This window comes from Caretta caretta, chromosome 4, assembly GCF_965140235.1.
Source record: "Caretta caretta isolate rCarCar2 chromosome 4, rCarCar1.hap1, whole genome shotgun sequence".
NCBI classification, from domain to species: domain Eukaryota; kingdom Metazoa; phylum Chordata; order Testudines; family Cheloniidae; genus Caretta; species Caretta caretta.
This window is the reverse complement of record NC_134209.1, coordinates 54,142,778-54,157,889: the sequence shown is the minus strand read 5'-3', so window position 1 is coordinate 54,157,889 and position 15,112 is coordinate 54,142,778. Positions and strand designations below refer to the sequence as shown.

Below are 15,112 nucleotides of genomic sequence, written 5' to 3'. Positions count from 1 at the left end.
TTGCCAATTTTTTAGGGCTAGCCAGAGAGCAAGAATTCTGTTTTGTGAACAGTTTTGGGGTTTTAACATTGGTTTTCATTCCACTTTGGGACAAAAAAGAGACCTTTTGAAAATGTTGAGAGACACACCGACCTACCTCAGAATAGCCAATAGGCTTGTGGGGGTGCTACTCATGTGAGAGACCCAGGTTCAAATCTCTGCTCAAATCACAGCCTCTCTCAATCTTCCCTGTTGTAGAGCTGTTCCATCTTGAATAAATAATTAAATGTTCATTGGGCTAGAGAGAGACTGACTCCATAGGCTGGTGATTAAGGCACTTACATTCAGATATCTTGGTACCCAGACACCCTGCTTCAAAGCAGGGACTAGAATCTGGGTCTCCCACATCCTAGGTGAGTGGCCTAACCACTGGACTATTGGTTATTCTGGGTAGTGGTATCTCTTGGTTTTGATCAGAAATTATATCCTGGACTTAAGAAACCCTCCTGATGAAAATTTCATTGAAACCATACATCAAACAAAAACAAAAATCTGTTGCAATTTCTTGAAGGAAAAAGTTATCAAAAAATTCCTGATAGTCTTTCAAAATTTCCCATGATTGCTACCAGCATTTCAGATTTACTGTTTTGGTAGCAAAGTTGGGAGAGCTAGTACAGGAAAACTACAAATGGTTCACGTATTCTCTCTGAGCAGGGTTAGAGGGCATGGTGCTTAAATGTCAATGGCTGACTAGAGTTTCTACTGTTGCTTGTACTGGTGGAAATGAAATGGTGCTAGGAACCATGGGAAATTTTAGCAAAAATATCCTAGTATAGACAAGGCCTTGAGAGGCTTGAGATAGAATGCAGTATTATTTCAGTATTGCCAACCCCAAGAACTCAAAAATCCTGACCAGGACAGTTCTCCCTAGGGAGCCACCTGGAACTGAGGTACCACTGACCCCTCTGATCCACCAGCCTGGGCTCCCTCTCACACTGTGCTGCTGTGACAAGCTGCAGACCTGCTCCTGGTCCTACACTTCCTCCAGCATTCACACATGTAGGGACACACAGTTGCAGTTACGTGCAAGGTCTCTGACCAGCCACTGCATAAACCAACAATAGAGAGGCTATAGTGAAAATAATCACCAGCTTCTCAGCCTAGGACCCCAGAGCTATAACGTCCTGCCCTTGTCTGAACCCCAACCAGTATGAATTTATTATCCAGTTCGCCTCCCCCTCAATGTGGAGAGGAAATGCAACAAGCCTGTGCTAAACCAAGCTGAGATTTTCCCTCAGACACTTCTCTTAAAGACACATTTGGTTTAAATTAAAACATAAAACAAGTTTATTAACTACAAAAGATAGATTATAAGGGATAACAAACATATCAAAGCAGATTACCTAGCAAATAAACAAAAATGCAAACTAAGTTTAGCATACTAGATAGATTGGATATGAATTACCAGTTTCTCACCCTGAGTGATGGTACAAGCAGGCTTTCAGATTCTTAAGGCACAAGCTGCATTTCATACACAGGCTAGAAATTCCTTTAGCCTGGGTCCAGTACTTCCCCTGTTTCAGTCTTTGTTTCTGAGGTGTTTCCAGGAATCCTCTTGTGTGGGGAGTGAAGAACAACAGATGATGTCACTACCTGCCTTGTATAGCTTTAGCATATTGCAGGGACCCTTTGTTTTAAACGTGGTTCCCAGACCAGTTTGTGGAAAAATACAGACATCCCAAGATGGAGTCCAGAGTCATGTGGCCTGGTTATATGCCCTGGCATACCTTGCTGAGTCATAGCAGCCATTACTTACAGGCTGTCTGGAACATTTATAGGAAGGTTAAGTTCTTCCAGGGTCCATTGTCTTTGCTGATGAGACATAGGCACTGTCTGGCTTCTTCATTGTTGTACTTGAAAGGCTGGCTGTGGGTGTTTTCCAGAGTAAGCCCATTTGAAGTACAGATTCCTAGTCAATATTTATAACTTCAGATACAAAAATGATACATGCATACAAATATGATTGGCTGAATATGATTATCCTAACTTTTCCAATGACATCTTACATGACCTGTCTTGCACAAAATGCATAATGATTATGCTATCATAATATCACTGTGAAGAATATGGGGTGCAGTGTCATACTGACCTCCCCTTAATCCCCAAAATAATGAAAATAATGATGTGAAAGAAATAAGTGTTGGGTTCTTTTTATTTGCCTCCTGTTTTCTGAGTTTTTAGGGTATATTTGAACAATGTTTTCAGGGGGGGTTTCTGCAGCTATGAGGGCTAAGAACTTATTTTTTTAAAGTGAAAGATGAGATTCTTATGTAATTATATGCTTCCAGTAGCAGAGGTTTTAAGAAAAACATCAGATATGAGACTTGTGCTTGAGCTGGACAGGAATTTTCTATTAATGTATTTTTGATTTTGCCAAATGGTTTTGATTTTCTGTTGGGAAAATCAAAAATGAAATATTTTATTTTGGGTCAGATCAACCTGAATGGAAACCTTTTGGTTGAACTGCAATTTTTCGATTTGGCTTGGTTTGACATTTAATCTGTGTCTGCCTGGGAGCTGCCACAGTGCCTCATGGGAATGATATTTCAGGTACTTCATGCTTCCATTCTCTTCTATGGAACAGCCTCCCTACCCAGACTACTATTGTCTGAATTATAACTCCCTTCATGCACTGCAGCAGGTCAAGTGTGGACATTAATGTTGAATTGAGCCAAAAGAAAATGTGAACAAACTGCAACAAAACATTTAGATTCAAGAATGTCACTGTTTTGATCAGACATTTGAGGATGTCAAATTTCTGAATCTAAATATTTTGGAATTTTCCATTCTGAAAAAAGAAAATTGATATTTCAACTTTTCATCCTGATCTGGAACAATATCAAACTTCCCATGGGATAGAAATCCTGCTTTTCAGCATAGTGTGCTCATAATAAAATCATGAGAGCTTGTCAACATTGTATCTGTCTCCTTTTTCCCAAGTGAGTAGCTTTATTCTTCTACCTTCCAGAATTCACCACTGGCTTGTGAACTTGAAGCGTTTCTTAAATTTTAGACAAAAAAAGACTTGCTTGGCAGGTGGCTCTCCACACTCTTACAGCTCTTGATAAAACTTGCTGCTTCTTTGTCACTATGAAGGTGGGCAGCTTTGTGGTACACTTGACCAATACTGAGCCTTGCAGTGAGAGTATCTGCATGTACCAGCAGTCTAGCATGTCAAAAAAGCTGTGGGTTTATTTTTTGGGTCACTACTTGTGTCAGGAATTTCAATGACATTAACAGCCAGTTTCCACATATTGGTATGTCAAGCAACCTGCAGCTTGATGGAAGGAAGGGTTTCCTAACCATGCACCATGGGAACAGCACGTGCTTTTAGCCAGAGGGCTGATAGGCTGTATCCGCAGGACAGGAGGGTTAGTTCTGGGGAACGGTGTATGCAGTAGGTGCTGCAGCCAGAGCTATTAGTGTCTTTTTTGACAAGATGAGGTACCCAAGCCCAAAATACAAGTGGGACAAAAACGTGGAAACATAAATATGGGAAGGTAGTTGTGTTTGAGTCCTCACTGTGTGTCTGCCTTTTCCCAAACAGATGTGTAGGCTGGTGAATTCTACTTGCACAGCGCTGCACAGGGCTCTGATGACACTTCTTGGTTTTATTATGCAGCGTCTCAATATGTGTACACCAGAGTTTTGTATTTAAAGTGTAAACCCTTTCCTTTATGTTGTTTGGTCAGTAAAGCACTGTTCATTTTCAACTTCCATTACTTTGACTCTCCTCTGAGAAATCTTTCTTTTTTTTTTTTTTTTTAATTTTTGTTTGCCCATCCCTGACTGTACAGGAAGGCTAAATCGTCAGCTGAATCCTTAACAGTGTTAAATGCTTAGTAACAGCTTGAAAACACTAGATGGCACAGGAGAGGTAAGAATGAACTTATAGGCTGCTTATAGAAGTCTGTCCATATGTCTTGAAGCAGTTTAATAATGCAAATAACCAAATTTAGAAGGTTGTCTAGCCTCTAGAGTGACTACTCTCCTCTTTAATTTGATCTTTATCCTAGATTAACTGAAATCTTTGCACTGTAAGTCTAATACCTTTTCATGGTGGGACATCCAGAGAACTAAATTACTTTTTTCTTTGAAATTCATACGCAACCACGTCTCTTCTGGTAAAGGAAAATGAAGACTATATATGACTGTACTAATGTATATTATATATATATTTATTACAGTATCCAGCTGTCACAATTATCCCAGTGAATAGATGCTGAGCTCTTGGAACAGTTGTGTCAGGAAATGGCTCGCATAAGAGTAAACTTCATGCTCTGTTATGTTGTGTAGTTCCCAAGATAATGATCAAAAGCTTTTCTCAGTTCATGTACTGTATATTGTGTGTCCCAGGAAGTTATTAGGTATTTGCCAAACTCTAAAATACTATTTTATTGTTTCCTCTGACTGAAGAGGGAAAAGCTACAGTATAAACAGGCCTGTGGGGATCAGACTAATGATCATAAAAAAGTTTCATCCCCTTCCTACAGCAAGGCTGCTTAATTTCTTTTTCTTTTAGAAGTGCTGGGGAAAAGTTCCAGATTAAAGGTTCTGGGGACTGCAGCCCTCAAGAGCATAGTCTTTTGCTTAGCAGAGCACCAGAAGTAGGGAACTCATCTCAGTTCTGCCACTGACTTGCTGCGTGACCTCAGGCAAGCCACATATGCCCTGGGGGCCTTGTTCCTTAATTCCTTGCACTTTTGCATAGTCATTAAAGTAAGAGTAAAATGCTGCCATTCTGATCTGGTAGCATTTTATATCCACTATGTACAGCTCTACATGATTGCACAAGGAGTAGAGCCGAAGAGAATCAGGTCTTCTGTGCTTCATTTTCTCCATACCCTGGGAAGATTATTTCAGCTAACATTTGTACAGTTCTTTAAGTTGTAAAAGCTGCCCTTCATGCTTTGGAAGAGCTCCCTGTAAACATCCACAGAGCTACTTTGTTGTTCTTTCAAATCCCTCTTTAAAACTCTCCTTTGCTGTGATCAGCATGATAAGCACACCTAGTTTAAGTTAGGCTGCTGGTGTGCTTATCATGCTGATCAATATTGTCTCATTGTTTCCTTAGACTCCCACATCTGTCTGTATCTATCTGTTGTCTCTTGTCTTATATTTCAATTGTGAGCTCATTGGGGCAGGGACTGTTTGTTGGTTCTGTGTTTTGTACAGCACCCAGCACAATGGGCTCCTAGTTCTTGACTAGGGCTCCTAGGCACTATGGTAATACAAATAATATATAAAAGCCTGATTTTGATATTATTTTATACCAGTTTTACACTGATGTAACTACATGGGCTTCAGAGGAGTTATGCCAGTGTGACAGAGGGCAGAACTGGTCCTGAAGTGTTATCTCAGGGATTGGCAACCTTTGGCACTCTGCCCACCAGGGTAAGCCCCTTGGCAGGTTGGGCCGGTTTGTTTAACTGCCGCGTCCACGGGTTTGGCCGATCGCAGGTCCCACTGGCCGTGGTTTGCTGCTCCACGCCAATGGGGGCTGCGGGAAGTGGTGGCCAGCACATCCCTTGGCCCATGCTGCTTCCCATAGCCCTGCAGCGAACTGCGGCCAGTGGGAGCTGCAATCGGCCGAACCTGCGGATGCGGCAGGTAAACAAACCGGCCCGGCCTGGCAGGGGGCTTAACCTGGTGGGCCGTGTGCCAAAGGTTGCCGATCCCTGTGTTATCTCTTTGCCTACAAAACAGACACAACATGTAAATTTGTGGGTGTGCACACTTGCTGCTGCTCCGGCCACAAAGCATGCTACATGCCTGCTGCTTTACTTAGGGAGGAGGTAGGAAGGGAATTTTTTCAGCCCATGGCATAGTTAAATTTTTTTCTCATCTTCTGTTTTCAATATATCTTCTCTCCTTTTCTATAGTGACAGTTGCACCCATATACAGGATTAAACCCCCTGCTTGGGGAACGTGGTGCTAAGATACTTTGTCCAGGTGTTAATTCTTTGGCAATTAAAGAGACCTCATCAAGATAAAAATCACATTTAATAACCGTCATTGTCTGCTGCTTTTTACAACCTAAAACTCCGTTTTACTGACATGGTGATATTTGATCCCATGGCACAATATGATTTCCTCTAGACTCTGGCATAGATGTTGAGTAGGAGAAAGGATATGATCAAAACTTGTAGGACCCTGCATATGTGAGTTTTCAGCGAGCAGGAACTGTTGTTCAACATGAGCTTTTCGGATCTGCCTGAAAAGAATGAACAAAGTCAGTTTAACTTGTCTTTAAATTCTCTATCTCTTTGCACATCTCAGCCAGCAGCACCTTTGTGGGAAACTATATAAAGAACTGTTGATAAGTCTAGTACTGTCAGCAAAGATGGTTGACCTTTGTCTCTGCCTAGGATAAGATTGATTACCTGTGCTGTATGAAAGTCTGAAGGCTCACTAGAAAGGGTCTTAACTTGTGTTAAAAACACACCTTTTATTTTTAACTAACTAAAGTTAAAATTTTAAGGAAGATGAGGAGGTTTCTAGTTTTTGCACAAGTTAGCATGTCAAGGTAAAGACTGTGGGGAGCTATGGCGTGGCTAACTTGAATGAACCTTTTTGTTTTTTGGCTTTTTTTTTTTTTTTTTGGAAATCAGGACAAGGCCTAGATGCTGGTGGAGCTCAGGTGCTGCTGAGACAGATTTTCTACTACTTTCTGTAACACTTTGCACAGTGTGGGGAGTTAGTGAGGTACAGTACTTGGCATTCAGTGATGATTTTTTGATCATTTGACAATGATCTTTTTCTTTTTTCTACTGTTGTGGTTCAAGGTCACAGTTAGATTCCTTTCTCTAAGGGAGTCACAGATAGTCTCTAATCAAATGGTCCAGATGTTCCTTATTCCTCATTTGCATGGCCAAATATCAGGGGTCAACTTGTATGTTGTGGCACGAACATTGTTCAGTGCCTTCAGAGCCTTTGGTTAAGTAATTGAAGCATATTCTGATTGGGAGAGTGGTGTTTCTTCATTCTATTCCTACTCTGCATCATCAGATACTTCAGATCTTATCTTCACTGCTTTTAACTGATCTATAGGTATTATGACTTTCCCACTTTTACACTCATCCTCTCCTTTTAAATTTTGTCTTTAATAAGGTTCAGATTGCCTACCTCATTAGTTTTCCTCTACTTCTCTCATCTCCATTCAGAAGATGTTGCTGTAACATGAATCCAGAGCATGCTGATGACCCTTTAAATACAATCTTTTTTCTTTCAACCAATTATAGATTGTGAGTGCATAATTGAAAATTATGGTACATTTTTTTAAAATATACCTTACTCTTTAAATGTTATAGACACAAATATTCCCTCGGCTGCATTTAGTCTAAAGTAGGCAGAAGATTGAAGATTTCACATACCCATGAAGTACTTTGTATCAAGGGGAAGTACAATCGCTTTTCTTCTCTAGACGCAAATTTATCCTCAGGATGTTTTCCAAGCGAAACTGACCCTTTTATGCGCCCCCTCCCCCTCCCCCTCCCCTGTGCAAAAAGTGAACAAAGGATCTAAATCTGCATTGCTTGCACACAATCATGAATATTTTGGGAGCAGAAGGAATGCAGAAGCAGAGCATAATTTTTCCATAATGCAGTGTAGTAATACAAAAAGTAGTGAAAGAAACATGGAGGAGAAGGTGCTTACATTTTACAGAGATTTAAAAAGTTCTCTATTTTCTTCTGTCAGTGGCATAATCAGACTAATCTGTAAATAATGTCTATATATTATTAATTGCCGCTGCTGTGTGATTGCATCCCTCCCACTAGGACTTCCATGAAAAATAAGATGCTTTTGAACACACACAATTCCATGGGAAAACAAAGTAAACAGTTAGGAACAGGGTAGGGCTCAAGTATTTAGAAAAATGTAAACAGTAATGGAAAAGAATGTCCTGAAATAATGTATGACAGCAAACTTTTTGTTGATCCAGAAACAAGTTAAAAACTGTGTAGTAGTCTCTATATCCTAGCCTGTGCTCTGGAAACCATCTAAACTGGTGCTATTTGTGCAGGTAGTGTGAAATTCCACTTAGTGGCAGATGAAAACTGCTGTGCTGTCTGTAAGTAGCCAGATGACTTACACTGACAAGTACATTTAAAAAACCCAAACCTTTGTTTGACCAAGATGTGGCCAAGATGGCACTTGGGTGCCCTACTTTTGCTGTATCCTTTCCCACTAATCTCTCTCTGTATGTCTGTTTTTAGTTGTGAACTCCTATGCTGATACCTTCTGTGTTTGAAAAGCGTTTGAGGGCACTATGAAAATCTAACAATAATAATAATGGTTCTGCTGTGCCATTGGTTGCTATATCATGGTATCTGTGATCAAGATACCAGAAGAATGAGGCCATTCTAAATGAACCAGTGTTGTTGGTTAAGGTTTTGTCAATTTCTTTTTGTGGTTTAGATCTCTTGAAAAAATAAGCTGGAGTCAAAAATAACCCTCAGGCTTTTAATGATTTTTTTATGGAGGGTGAGGGTGGGAGAAGACACAAAGTGCCAAATTCCTCCATAGACTCAATTCATTGACTTAAATGGGGTTATACTTGGATTGAATGTAATTACTGAAGGGTTATTGCTAAATTGCATCCTGTGCTGAGTATAGGAGAGCCAAAGATTTTGCACTATGCTTTAATACCTTCCAGATCAGATGGCTGTGGTTATATTTATTCTGGGTGTCTGTTATAAAAATATAACCTCAGATTCTCTCCTGTGTTGGGGTTGCTATGCACTGTGCTGGTAATACAAAGTGTCAAGGTTCCTCCCCCACTCTGAACTCCAGGGTACAGATGTGGGGACCTGCATGAAAACCTCCTAAGCTTACTTTTACCAGCTTAGGTTAAAACTTCCCCAAGGTACAAACTATTTTACCCTTTGCCCTTGGACTTCCACTGCCACCACCAAACGTTTATCTGGGTTTATTTATTAGGAAAGCGTTGTTTGGAAACGTTTCCCCCCCCCAAAATGCTCCCAACCCTTGCACCCCACTTCCTGGGGAAGGTTTGGTAAAAATCCTCACCAATATGCTTAGGTGACCACAGACCCAAACCCTTGGATCTTAAGAACAATGAAAAAGCATTCAGTTTCTGAAAAAGAAAAGGATTTTAATAGAAGTAAAAAAGAATCACCTCTGTAAAATCAGGATGGTAAATACCTTACAGGGTAATTAGAATCAAAACATAGAGAATCCCTCTAGGCAAAACCTTAAGTTACAAAAAGACACACAGACAGGAATATCCATTCTATTCAGCACAGCTTAATTTCTCAGTCATTTAAAGAAATCATAATCTAATGCATATCTAGCTAGATTACTTACTAAATTCTAAGACTCCATTCCTGTTCTGTCCCCAGCAGAAAGCATCACACAGACACAGACCCTTTTGTTTCTCTCCCTCCTCCCAGCTTTTGAAAGTATCTTGTCTCCTCATTGGTCATTTTGGTCAGGTGCCAGCGAGGTTATCCTAGCTTCTTAACCCTTTACAGGTGAAAGGATTTTTCCTCTGGCCAGGAGGGATTTTAAAGGTGTTTACCCTTCCCTTTATATTTATGACACAAAGGTAATGTATATCTATTGCTGCAGTTAAGGTTGGAGTATCCTTTAGATAGGGGGATCCTCTGGTGCTGTGGAGATGACATAATGGCCACCCCAGTTCCTGTGGATGGCATGGAGGCTTGGCGGGTCCTTCCTGTGCCCACCCATCCCTAACTGCTATGACAGCTCCTTGAGGTAATTGATAGCTGGCTTTATTAGGGAAACCTAAAGGTCAAAATCTGATACACTGGAGAATTCAGCACCACTCAGGCTTTTAGTTATGAAGGACATGTGGGGGTGCATGGCATAAGTAAAGATGCATTGTACTACATTCACATTTATTTTAATTTTATTTTTGTGCTTCTATAGCACCTTTCATCTAAAGATCCATAAGCACATTGCCCCAGTGAGGTGTGTAAATATGATAGTCCCATTTTTCAGATGGCAGTGCTTAGAGGCTGAGGCTAAGTGACTTGCCCAAAATCACGCTAGAAGTATGCAGAGCTAGAAAGTGAATCCAGGTTTCCAGATTTAGCCACATGACTGTCTGAATTTGGTAGTCTATCTAGGGTCCACTTGCTCCTGAGAAGTATTGGTTTGACTATCCTGAAGGCTGATTCCGTTACTTATCTACAGAGCTTGCACAACTTAGGCATCAACAGTCCAAGCTTTCTCCCCTCTGCTCTGTCAAAATGTCTCATGTAGGTAGAAAGTCTTGATGTAGGCAGAGATTAGGGGTGTCATCAAGAGGTGCTAAGAATATGTAATGATTTGTTGGTTTTGGAGGCTTAAAAGCAATAGTCGCTTTTTTTTTGGCAGAGTGCTGGCATTTATTGGAACAAAGACGCTCCAGGTACATAACTTGCATGTCCAGGGTTTAGAGGGCATTGCAATGTCCATCTATGCTCAGTCAATCCTACTTTGACTATTTAATATGGATGCCAATTAGTACCTATCCTCATGATGGCTTTTGGAGAGCCCTGAAATGAGGCTGTATAATTTTCCCTTGGGATCACTTTAAATAAAAGCAATATATGTGTACAAAAGTGTTACTGCATAAGAAAGAGTAAACTATAGGGTGGAAAAATCGTATCTAAAATCTGTTTTCTTATGGTCAGCTAACGAAAAACACCAAGAATGTTAATGGAAATGGAAAGCATGAAAAATACAAAGAATTTATTTAGTTGAAGAAGGCAGTTTGCTTTTTTGCCTGTGTCCTCCATTGGCTCTAGATAAGAGACTGCTACAGTTCTGAAAGATGCTTAGTTCTTTATTAGTTAGTAAAGTAGTCATTTAATCAAATCACACTCACTTTATAAAGGAAGAAATATTCTTAGACTTTGAAGAAGAGGGCAGCATATTCTAATATGGCTTTGGTCAGTGATGGAGCTGACAATGGATTTTTTTTCATATGAATATTTTTCTCTATCAGGAGTTCAAACAAATAGTTTGACTTTTGCATTTTAGACAAATGAGGCTCTTGTTTTGTTGTCAATTTGAAAGCCACAATTAGGGGTGTCATCAAGAGGTGCTAAGAATATGCAATGATTTGTTGGTTTTGGAGGCTTAAAAGCAATACTCACTTTTTTTTGGCAGAGTGCTGGCATTTATTGGAACAAAGAGGCTCCAGATACATAACTTGCATGTAGCAGTTTACCCCCATGATCATAGCCAAAGCACTTGCTTTGATCAAATCCCAGTCAATGTCTTCCTTCACCCACCTCATTCTCCACATATATATGCTATCAGAAACTTTCTATTGAAGCTCTGGAATAAGTTACACTTTATTAAATTCAGCAATCTCCAGTTCTGGAATCTTCTCCATGTCAACACATAAGCAAAACTTATGAAATGAGAAGTATTCAAAGGAATATGCTAAAGGGTGTAAGAATCTAGAGGTTTTCAAACATGTTAGGCTTGTCTTTCTTCAAGAACGGGGGGCTGTGAAAAATAGCGAAGAATTACTTCCTGGCAAAAACCACTTAAAACATAATGATTTCTTTAAAAAAGGATTCAATTAGTGTGATAAGAATAATGGCTTTTAAGCTTGCTCATTACATCACATTAGGGAAGAAGTGGTAGGACGATGAATAAAAACCTCTAACTACATCCTACCCTGCAAATGTAAGAGAATCACGAGGAGTTGCAGATATGCAAGAGAATTCTGTCACAAGTTTGCAACATATAAACCTTTCAGAGTTCACAGACTACTACTGAAAAGTTCATATAACTTTGAGCATAATAGTTAAATATAAACAGAAAAGTATAAAAATACATTTTTTGTGTGTTTTAAAAAATCAAAGAAAAAAAACCCAGTGATTTTTCTGAATGCTGATAAGCCACAATTTCAACTGTGATGAAGCCTTCAGGCTAGTTCTGAGTAACTATGTACAATCCGATCCCATCAATCCAGTATAATCTCAATTCATATAAAGTGTGCTATGATGGCTGTTGTATGAGATTATTTTTGTGGCATTCAAACAAAATAAGAATAAAAGAATGAAGTAATTTCCTCTTCAATAATAGAAAGAGGAAGATGAATACAAGAAAACTACTAATGATCTACCTAACACAGGAGTCTCTTTTCATAGGGTCATCCTTGTGTAGTCTCCTCCTTAGAGGATATGGTCATTCAGAGGACACTTCTCATCCTGTCTCTGGGCAGTACTGCAGAAACAAAATTACCAGGATGACTGGCAATGTCTAAAAGAAAGCTTTCATAGAAGGCTCATATTGATATGTAGTGACTGAAATGAATTTACCTAACATAGCTGATGGGTTGTGTAAACACAGCATTCTTCCTAACGCCAGCTTGACCTTAGTTTTGGATGTCTTTGCTCAGGTAGAACAATGCTCAAAGTCTAGAAAAGGCACACTACTAGAAAGCTGAATATATGTCACAACTGACTGAGGAGATAAGAAGCATATGTGGGAGCCAGATTCTCTCTTGGTTTATTAGTTGGTGCTCCATAGCACAGGAAACTCAGAGAATAATTTTCTGCATGTCAGCCTCTTAAGGGCCAAGACATTCAAGGAAAATAATTCTTTTTTCCATGGCTGGCTTGGTGACTATTTTAAACAATGGCTAGGTTTATTTAGTGACTTATTTTCACTTAAGTACATTTTCTATCTCATACAAAAATAACAAATTGTTGGATTTTGCCCATGTCATTATAATTTCAGTTTTCATGTAAAATGTTTATGGTTTAATAAAACTGGTTAAAACTTATTGTCGTTTGTTTTGCTTGTACAGCAGTAATCACTTCTCCCCTCCCCCACATCATAGGTTGTTAAAAATTTCATGTCTGTATTTTGTTAATTGTAGGATCTCAATAGAGAGACATTGCTCCAACCACTACTGGATGTGCCATGAATCCCTTGCAGATCAATAAGGAGTACTTGTGGCACCTTAGAGACTAACCAATTTATTTGAGCATAAGCTTTCGTGAGCTTTCATCATCCGATGAAGTGAGCTGTAGCTCACGAAAGCTTATGCTCAAATAAATTGGTTAGTCTCTAAGGTGCCACAAGTACTCCTTTTCTTTTTGCGAATACAGACTAACACGGCTATTACTCTGAAACTTGCAGATCAATGTAAAAAGTAGGTATTTCACATACCATATGAAACAAATACAAATGTGCTACTTCAGAACAACTTTTGTGAAGTAGCCTGCATTTCGATGGTATTCATGTTTCAAAATATTAGGACCCCCAAATTTGAAAATACTATTCACTGATCTCTAACAACCAAAGGTGGATTAACAATTCGCAACCAATATGTTTTCATTGGGATTTGTTTGTGTTCTAGGTCAACAAAATGGAATAAAAGGTACAATTATGGTAACATTCACAATTTGTCAATATAAAACTACTACTGTTTTAGAAGATTGTGAAAATGTATGTTGGCAAATTTCTACATTTTGTGTTTGCATTTTAAGATGGGTAGGTTTGTTGTGACTAGTTTTAAGTCTCATAGCATTGGTTTGTGTTCCCTGACTAGCTGAGCCCAGGGGTCAAAGGGTGGAATGGGTGGTATGAATGGAAGGGTGGAATGAAGCTTCCCTCCTCTGCTAAAAATAGTGCTCCTTCTTCCTCTCCTTGGCTTGAGTAAGTAGTGCACCCCTACAGTTCCTGCTCCTTCTTGGCTGGTGTGATGAAAAATCCTTCTTAATCTACTTTAACTTCGGGGTGAATCCTACTTATGTGTTTAGGAGGGCCATTAGATGCAGATTTGAGTCATTTTCTCAGAGGATATGCATATTGTGATGGAATGCGTCCCTGTATTTGTACCCTATACACTATGGTAGTAATCGTTGTATAAAATATGCCTTGTTGAGATATCATGTGAAAACTAATAACTTGCTGGTCAATAATATCATGGCAGAATGCATTTAGCAATATTATATGTAAAGTTATGAATATAAGCTAAAATTATGACTGAAGTGTGTTTACTAGTCAAATCTGGGAAGAGGATAAACCTGTTTCCCAAAGAGGTTTTCAAAGACAAAGGGCAAGTTGATACCCCAGCCAGGTGTCATCAAAACTGATGGGTCATCACCTATCAAGTGGCCATTCTTTGTCAAGAAAAGGAGGTGATTTTAGCAAACAACGGCATTAAACTTTCCCCCATGAGACTCCATGTCTCCTTGTTCCCTGAAAAGCTGAAAAGAAGTTTATTTAGGGGTCACTCTTGGGGAAATGCATTTCAAAGAGTGACTGAACTATAAAAATGAGGGGAGAAAACACCCCAAGTTATCTCTTCCTGTCCAGCTCTTTTTTTTCCCACCTAAGAAGACAAAAGAAATAGTCTATGGACTTTGGATGCAGATTCCGACTTGAAACTTGGTCAGCCATGATATTGGGAACTTCATTTTAAACCAAGTCTAGTTTAAGTTTAGAAAGCATTTTATCTTTATAATTCTTGTAACCATTTCTGACTTTAATGCCTTATTACTTGTACTCACTTAAAACCTATCCGTTTGTAGTAAAAATTTTTTGTGCATTAATCAAAATTAATCCAGTGTTGTGAACTGTGTGGGTAATTCCATTCAAGGTAGCAAGTTGTTGTACATTGTTCCTTTACAGAGACAATGGACCTTCGTTATCTGAACTATTTAGGAGAGGAGATACACATTTTTGCGGGAAAATCCAGGACTGAATCGGAGCTGGAGAGCTTACCTGCTGGCTGGTAAGCAGGAAATTAGGCAGGCTGGAGGGTGATCAGCCTCCCTAATTTCCATCAAGTTTTGATTGACATATTTCCTAGGAATATTTCAATTTTGTGGAATCGGCACTTTGCAATGGAAAACTGTTCCATCTGAAAACTTTCCACCAGCTGTAATTAACACCCTCAGTAGCTACAAAAGAAAGCAGAACAGAGGGATTGTAGCTGGGTGGTGGCTTGTCCTGGTAGCTCCCAAACACCAGATGGGAGAACAGTCTATCTCACAAAGATTTTAGAGGTAGCATGGCAGGCCATCAGTCCTCTCCTGCAAAAAGACAAGAAGTAATTGAGCTGGTGGGGTTTTGT

General features: G+C 39.5%; 1 long non-coding RNA gene across 1 annotated transcript in view; it reads left to right on the top strand.

The window, feature by feature from the left end:
* Positions 1-14,737, top strand: part of LOC142071753 (uncharacterized) — a 72,703-nt gene extending 57,966 nt beyond the window's left edge. Inside the window, exon 3 of the long non-coding RNA XR_012667944.1 lies at positions 14,668-14,737. This is a non-coding gene — a long non-coding RNA (uncharacterized LOC142071753). The remainder of the gene's footprint in view (positions 1-14,667) is intronic.
* The last annotated feature ends 375 nt before the right edge of the window (positions 14,738-15,112 follow it).